The following is an 8,467-nucleotide window of genomic DNA, read 5'->3' as shown; positions in this document are numbered from 1 at the left end:
CTTCTCCTTCCCAAATAGCTATTCTCTGATCTCAAATAAAGGCATGCTGCCTCTCATTTTGATACAGCCTAAAATATTTATGGATAAAATCTTATAATGTCTAAGATTTGCTTTAAAATAACCCAGTGGTGGGAGTTGAGGGGGGTGGATAGAGATTAAACAAGAGTGGTCAGAAGGTACTCATTGTAGCTGGCTGGTAGATGTAAGGGGCTCATTGTTCTCTTCCTTCTATTTTTACCTACATGTGAAATTTCCCAGGAAGAAGAGAAAAAAGGGAGGGGAGAAAGGAGGGAGGGAAGCAGGGAGGCAGGAAGAGCCCGCTCCATGCAGGATAGAGCTCCAGCTCTCAGAGCACAGCTCAGCTCTGTGGAATGCCAGCAGCCCTCCTGCAGGAGATCTGTCACTAGCCAGCATGAACTTTAGAAGACAATAGTCCTACACATTATGCCAGCTTCACCAGTCCTTCGGGAGCCAAACCCACCCTAAGGACTGCAGTATCATGCGTGCAGGGTCCACTTGTCTTTCCGTCCATCCCAGGAAACCAGGCACAAGAGGTGGGGCCACTTGCCTTTTTCAATCTCCTGAAGGAACACAGCAGTTTCTCTTGAAATACACCAAATGTTTTCATTCCACACCTTCTGGCACAGCCTGGCAGCTCTCGAGAAGGAGCTCGGATCTGAGAACAAAAGATCCTGGCCATCCCCTACCCCAGCCCAGGCCTCTCTGGCCTCCTGGAAAGGGGAGAAAGATGGGGTGGGTTGGGTGGGCTCATCTTTCCTGGTAATACCTGTTCTTCCCCCATTCTTCTCTCCCCCCCCCCCCCCCGACCGCCCCAACCAAATACAGACCAGGAGACTTCTTGCTATAGAATTGCCATGATGTAAGTTAAATGCCCATGGGTCCCCATGTTACAAATAAGGGGAACCCTCTGGAGAAGCCAGGTGCTGTATGAAAGCCACTCCTTCCCACTCCCTCCAACAAGAGTTCTTCAATCAGCCTTGACTGGGTAGCTCAGTTGATTGGAGCATTGTCCAGATAAACTAAGGTTGTGGCCAAGTCAGGGTACATGCAAGAATCAACCAACGGCCCGGCCAGAGTAGCCCAGTGGTTGAGTATGAACCTATGAGCCATGAGGTCACAGTTCAATTCCTGGTCAGGGCACATGCCGGGGTTGTGGGCTGGATCCCTATAGGGGGGCATGCTGGAAGCAGCTGATTGATGATTCTCTCTCATCATTAATGTTTCTGTCTCTCCCTCTCCCTCTATGAAGTCAACAAAAAAGAATCAACCAGTAAATGCATTAATAAGTGGAACAACAACTCTCTCTCTCTCTCTCTCTCTCTCTCTCTCTCTCTCTCTCTCTCTGTCTCCCTGTCTCCCTCTCTCCCTTCCTCTTTCTCTCTAAAAATCATAAATATATTTTTTCAAGTTCCTCAATCATCCACTGGCTTTTACTGCCCCCTTGTGGTCACTTGCTTCCCATAGCCAGCCCTGCAATACAAATTTCCTGCCTACCCACCTTGCACTAAGCCAGTTTTCATTGAGGAGCAGACATTTGGCTCATTAGTGGGAAACCCTCCTCTTAAATGAATATCTTCCAGACAAGTTATTTGCTTTTTAAAAACTTGACTGGTTAAAAGTTTCATAATAAAAATTAGGGAGAAAAATATCTTACAAAGTGGCTGGTTATAGGGGAAAGGATCAGGAAAAATGTCCCCTGCCTCTATATGGGTAGAAAGCTCTAATTCCATAAAAAAACACAATGCTCCTGCAGACACTGTGCTTGTTCCTGGCAGGGCTGTGGCGGGACCTAACTCCTAGGAGTCTTTTCAGAGCCCAAGCCACTCTCCGTGACTTACCCCTGGTGACAGCAGAACAGATTTAGAGGCATACACCAGAAGCAAAGTCTCATCCCAATCTTGGGCAAACAAGCCACTATGACCTCTATGTCCAGTGGTACCGAGGGCAAGGTTTTAGACCCCAGCGTGCAGAGGACACAGGCAAACGATTTGATGAAACCAGTTTGTGGCCCGCTGTTTTCTACCCTGTGTGAACCGGTTCTCAGAACACCAATGAGCAAGTCTGTCCCCAGCTGTTCGAGACGTCTTACACCCAAGCAGAAAGAGCCAGGCCACGGTGAACTGTTCCAGCTTACTCCCAGAGGCCTGTCCTCTTCTCCAGAGCTGTCGTGCAAATGCCTGAGTTTTGTTTGTCTGTTTTGTGATGCAAGTCCTGATTCATGCTTTTGACAGCCCAGGCATCCACTTCAAAGACGGCTATCGGAATAAACATGGTGCCAGCCACACGACTAGAAGAGCCGGCTGCTTTCCATCCCCAAAGTTCCTTTGTTTTAGAGATCTTTGGTTTGGCTTTTGTTTTTCACTTCTTGCCTTTAAATAGTGCTCTTATGCTTTACATTCACTACTAAAGAGTGAACCCAAGGCTCTCACCCTCAACACCAATAAAAGCAAAAACCCCAGGCTCTCTCTCTCTCTCTCTCTCTCTCTCTCTCTCTCTCTCTCTCTCTCTCTCTCCTCTCTTTCTTCCTCCCTCAACCTCTTCACTGTGGAATCTCCAGAAACTGTGAGTAATAAACCTTGTTTTCTTTTTTTTAAATATATTTTTTATTTATTTCAGAGGGGAAGGGAGAGAGATAGAAACATCAATGACGAGAGAGAATCATTGACTGGCTGCCTCCTGCATGCCCCCTACTAGGGATTGAGGAATCGAACCTGGGATCCTTCAGTCCGCAGGCCGATGCTCTATCCACTGAGCCAAACCAGCTAGGGCAAACCTTGTTTTCTTTTATTCAAAGTTTCCTGAAGGTTATTGCTGAAGGCATCTTGCAATCATAGTAAGAACCACAAGGGCTGTGGTATACACACACTGAGACCAACTTAAAACAATAACTTTGCCCAAAGATGCCTTCTCTCTGATTTCTGACACACAATCAGCACAGTGTGCCTGCAAGCAGTGTTTTCCCATGACCCGAGGAAAGACTGCCTTTCTGGCTCATGCTGCCACAGCAATCTTTTTTTTTTTTTAATTTAATATATTTCTTTATTGATTTCAGAGAGGAAGGGAGAAGGAGAGAGAGATAGAAACATCTATAATGAGAGAGAATCATTGATGGGCTGCCTCCCGAATGCCCCCCACTGGGGATTGAGCCCGCAACCCAGGCATGTGCCCTTGGCCAGAATCGAACCTGGGACCCTTCAGTCCGCAGGCTGATGCTCTATCCACTGAGCCAAGCCAGCTAGAGCTACCACAGCAATCTTTAAGGGACCGAGTTAGAGAGACTGGAGCCTCAGGAGGGAGCCCACTGTAGTGAGACGCTCAAGCTGGGCAGTTGGAGAGTCCCAGCTTCAATAACTGCATGTCCTCTACAGATGGCCAAAAGACATGAAAAAATGCTCAAAGTCACTGATCATCAGAGAGATGCAAATTAAAACGACAATGAGGTATCACCTCACACCTGTCATAATGGCTACTATCAACAAATCAACAAATGACAAGTGCTGGTGAGGATGTGCAGAAAAGGGAACCCTAGTACACTGCTGATGGGAATGCAGACTGGTGCAGCCACTGTGGAAAACAGTATGGACTTTCCTCAAAAAATTAAATATGGAACTGCCATTTGACCCAGTGATCCCACTTCTAGGAATATATCCTAAGAAACCTGGAAACACCCATCAGAAAGAATGTATGCACCCCTATGTTCATAGCAACACAATTTATAATAACTAAGATCTGGAAACAGCCCAGATCTTAGTGCCCATCAGTAGATGAGTGGATAAAAAAGCTGTGGTACATTTATACCATGGAATACTATGCAGCAGTGAAAAAGAAAAATCGCTTACCCTTTGAGACAGCATGGAGAGTATCATGCTAAGTGAAATAAGTCAGTCAGAGAAAGACAAGTATCACATGGTCTCACTCACATGTGGAATCTAAGTAACAAAATAAACTGATGAACAGAGTGGATCCAGAGACATGGGAACATGGAACAGAGTGCGGAATCTCGGAGGGAAGGAAGGGGTGGGTGGGTGGGAGGTAATCAACCAAAGACTGTGTATGCATATATGCATGACCCATGGATACACACAGTGGAGTGGTGAGGGCCTGGGGAAGGGGATAAGGGTAGGCTGGATGGGGTCGAAGGAAGAAAAAAGGAGACATATGTAATACTTTCAACAATAAAGATGAAAAAATAATAATAACAACTGCCTGTCCTCATGAAACTGACTTACCCCCAAAGCCTCTTTTTTCATCTCTGAAAGAAGGACACCAGCACCCACCCCAACGAGTGTTGGGATGATCCGGATGGAAGATGGTTGAGATTTGCACATCACACCACTGCTTAGATGTGCAAAGAAATGTGGCCAAGTGCAGCTTCTTCACAAGTCACAGGGATAGGGTAGGGGTGCCAAGATTTTAGCTCAGCATTTCAATCTCCTCTGGTCCAAACTGTGTCTTCTGAGTTCTTTCAACATAAGAAACATCCGAACTTATAGAGAATCTTTATGAGTTTATTAGAACCAAAATGACAACAATTACAAAATCTCAATAGATTGAAAAAATGCCCTGGAAAATGGCAGTTTTACCACTTATTTTATAATCAGAATCAAAGGGAAAGATGTAAGAGGGTTACCTGAAATCCATTGGTGATCAATTAGGGAGGCAGGAGAAAGCAAAGGGGGAAATCTTCGAGACTGGATAAAAAGTAAAACAGAAATACACATCTTCTCTTTTAATTTTTGTTGTTGTTAATCCTCACCCAAGGATATTTTTCCATTGAATTTTTTTTTTTTTAAGAGAGTGGAAAGGAGGAGGAGGAGAGAGAAACATTGATATGAGAGAGACACATTGATTGGGTGCCTCCCGCATGGGCCCCGACCAGGCCTGGGGATAAAGCCTACAACCAAGTTACATGTCCTTGATCAGAATCGAACCCAAGACCCTTGAGTCTGAGGGCCGATGCTCTATTCACTGAGCCAAACAGGCTAGGGCCATACTTCTTTTTTTAAAATTGAATTTTAGAGAGAAACACTTATTTATGCATTCACTGGTTGATTCTTATATGTGCCCTGACCAGGATCAAACCTACAACCTTGGCGTATTGGGAGGACTCTCTAACTAACCTTATTATGTGATGTGACCAAGAAGATGCAACTCTATTATATGACCTATATATTTATGGTTCAAGATAGGGCATTCATACTGGATGGCTATTGTTGTGTTGGCTGTTGTCATTTTTTTATTTGGCAATCTAAGGGAAAAGAGGTCAATGCCCCTAACTAAATAGTCAGGTATTGTATGTTTTAAACATTCTTGCGGCACACCAGTTTAAAATTGCTGTTTTAAATGTATCCAAAGGAATATAAATGTTACAAACGTTTCTTAAATCCATGAACAAGCTCTTCTTCAACATTTGGAAGTTTTACATTTTTTTTCCTTTTTCTCCATGAATTTGTGTTTCCTTTCCAAGTCCTCCATATCTTCATTATAAGGCAATATAGTATTTTTAGGCTTCAAAGTCTTTTACTGACGATCATATTATACTTAGGTATAACAAAAAGTATATTATTGAAATTTTGGAATTTACTTTATTTCCTGTTGACCATAAATCGGAAATGTTAAATATTTCTTCTGAATTGAATTATTGATAGAAATAGAACTAGTACACAATTGACCAAAACAATATAAATATAAGGTAGGGGTCTTTGTTTTTTTAAAATATATTTTTATGGATTTCAGAGAGGAAGGGAGAGGGAGAGAGAGATCAAAACATCAATGATGAGAGAGAATCATTGGCCAGTTGCCTCCTGCACGCCCCAAACTGGGGATCAAGCCTGAAACTTGGGCATATGCCCCGACTGGAATTGAACCATGACCTTCTGGTTCCTAGGTCGATGCTCAACCACTGAGCCATGCCGGCTGGGCAAAAGCATCTTTTATTGAGGTATATATTGCTAAAAACAAATTGAACTGTTGCTAGCAATTTTTTTTTATCACAGAAGTAGAAACTATTAAACATTTTATAAGATGGAGACTGTAATTAGAATAAATATTTTATATGGTTTGACAAAACAGGTTTGACTTCATTCTTGAATAACACGAAGAATCTGAAAGAAATGTCATAGAACTACCATCTATGCTTCTCAGCCACTGTCGGGACAATGCTGGTATTCTGAGAGAGTGCGTGAGCTCAGCATCACTAACCTCCAAAGTGCTTGCTGTCCAGAGGCATGTTCCCCGGCTGAGGACTCCTTGGGATGAGCACTGAGAACAAGGGGCTGCTCCCCAGGGATGTTTGTTTTCTATTTGTGTTCTTTGCTTTGCTCCAGGGGAGCTTTATTACTTAGGTACGATTGATTAAACCACTGACCATTGGTGACTCATCCTGCTATTGTCATGATTAGCTAGTTCGTTAATATTAATAATAAGAAGAGAGCAAAGGGTTGACCAGGCATTATAAGCATGGTCTCCTGGGCAGCTTCACATTTTATAAGCTAAAGCTTCACGCTCCTCAGGGAACCACAGGTCCATTCCCTGAAGATCACTGGGGGGAGGGACCAAACAAAGAAGAGATGATGTACATGTGAAGTCAGGTTGACAGTGTGGCAGGATGTTAGACATGAGCAGAGCAAGGACGATGGGTCAGGTACAGAAGGTCACCAGGGCGGAAAGCCCTGGGTGCTTAACAAAAGACAATTGTAGGGTGGGACCTTGCCTCAGGGTGACCTTTCCTCCCTAGCATTTGGCTGGTCATGGGGTTTGGACCCTCTGACCATTCCTCCCTAGAGATAACACCTAGGCCTCAATTGTATTTCCGATCCAGGCCCAGAAAAGCAGCAAAACTAGACAAGCAACACCAAGGCTGACCTCAGGTCCAGCTGCACTGAATAATGACCTCCTTCCCTGGTGCTGGCTAATCAATCAGTGGAGACCTAGACCAGTGATGGGCAACCTTTTGAGCTTGGTGTGTCAAACTTCGCCAAAAAACTGAGCATAACTCGGGTAGTGTGTCACTTTGAGGAAAAAACATTATTTCGCAAATGTTTCATCCTCAGGAGCAGCAAATGTTTCATCCTCGGCATGCGGCCGCCTCAGCGGCCGCGTGTCATCAGAAATGGCTACACGTGTCAGTGCTGACACGCGTGTCATAGGTTCGCCATCACTGCTCTATAATGATTAGCATGTCTATATGCAAGAATACAGCAGGCTTGAGCAAGACGGGGTCAGGGAGGCTATTTCATTGGCACAATCCAGCCCTCAGCCCCTCTCCTCACCAGAGGTCAGGGGGGACTGAAAGTTACACCCCTCTAATCACAAGGTTGGTTCTCTGGGCAACCAGCCCCCATCCTTAGGTGGGGCTCGAAAGTCACTTCATTAACATAACAAAAGACACATTGATCACTCTTATCACTTAGGAAATTCCAAGGGTTTTGGGAGCTCTGTGCCAGGAACTAGGAGGAAGATCAAATATATGTTTCTTTTTCTAAATCACAACATCACAGCTCCCTTTCTCATCTAGGAAGTACATTCACAGCAGCTGCCTCCAGAAGCCCCCACACCCACTGCTCTGGCCTCCAATTGTCTCACTTGGACAGAAAGCTCAGCCATCCAGACTCCTGTCAGGTGCCCCGGAGCTGGCAGGTCCCCTAGAGGCCATCTAACATGCCTCTCCCTCCCACAGAAAGAAACTGGATGCCATATGGGCTAGACCAGAACCCAGACCTTTCACCTGCTCCGTCCAGGACCAGTGACGCCTCTCAGGCCAGAGCATGGGGCTGGGACGCTCACCTTTATCCAGGGACTGCTACCAGCCAAGCACTGGGCCGCATTTTGTCAGGTGTGTTCACCTAAACCCTCCTCACAGCCCTGACAGATATTTTACTAAGGAAGACACAGAGGCACCGAAGGGTAAAAAGACCCAATCTTTCTGACCCAATGCCCTGGCTTTTCTCCCTGCAGCGCAAAGAAATGTAACATCCTGCTCCTCCTGCAGCTTCCTCCCAAGTTCCCTCTTCTAGAAGCAGCAGATTAGGTAGTCTTTCAGCTTCCAGGCCAGCAGTGCAGGGGTCATTTTGAATTCTTCCTTCTTCAACCTGGCAGTCAGTCTGTGGGCACAGAATCCCGCTCTGGCAGGCTGGAAGAAACCGCAAAGGGCAGACAGTTCAGCTGTCTATGCAACACTTGGATTTCCTCTAAATGGCTGTGGTGAAGCCGTTGCCCAGGCTCAGCCTAAACTCGGCCCTCACATCTGTGCCAGGGGCTCGCCTCTTTCTGATGTTACTTACCTGTTGCATCTTGAAACGGTTATGATGTTCCAAAGTCAGCCTTAGGTCAAGCTGAAACCGGTCTCCTTGTTGCCTCCCCTCTCCACCCCCACACTCACATTTTCACTGGTCCTAGTTTTTTTGTGTGTTTTTTTCCTGGGGATTCACAGAACAGACCTGCCTAC

This window comes from Cnephaeus nilssonii, assembly GCF_951640355.1.
Source record: "Cnephaeus nilssonii genome assembly, chromosome: 5".
Lineage (NCBI taxonomy): Eukaryota > Metazoa > Chordata > Mammalia > Chiroptera > Vespertilionidae > Cnephaeus > Cnephaeus nilssonii.
Note: the sequence above shows the minus strand (reverse complement) of the source record.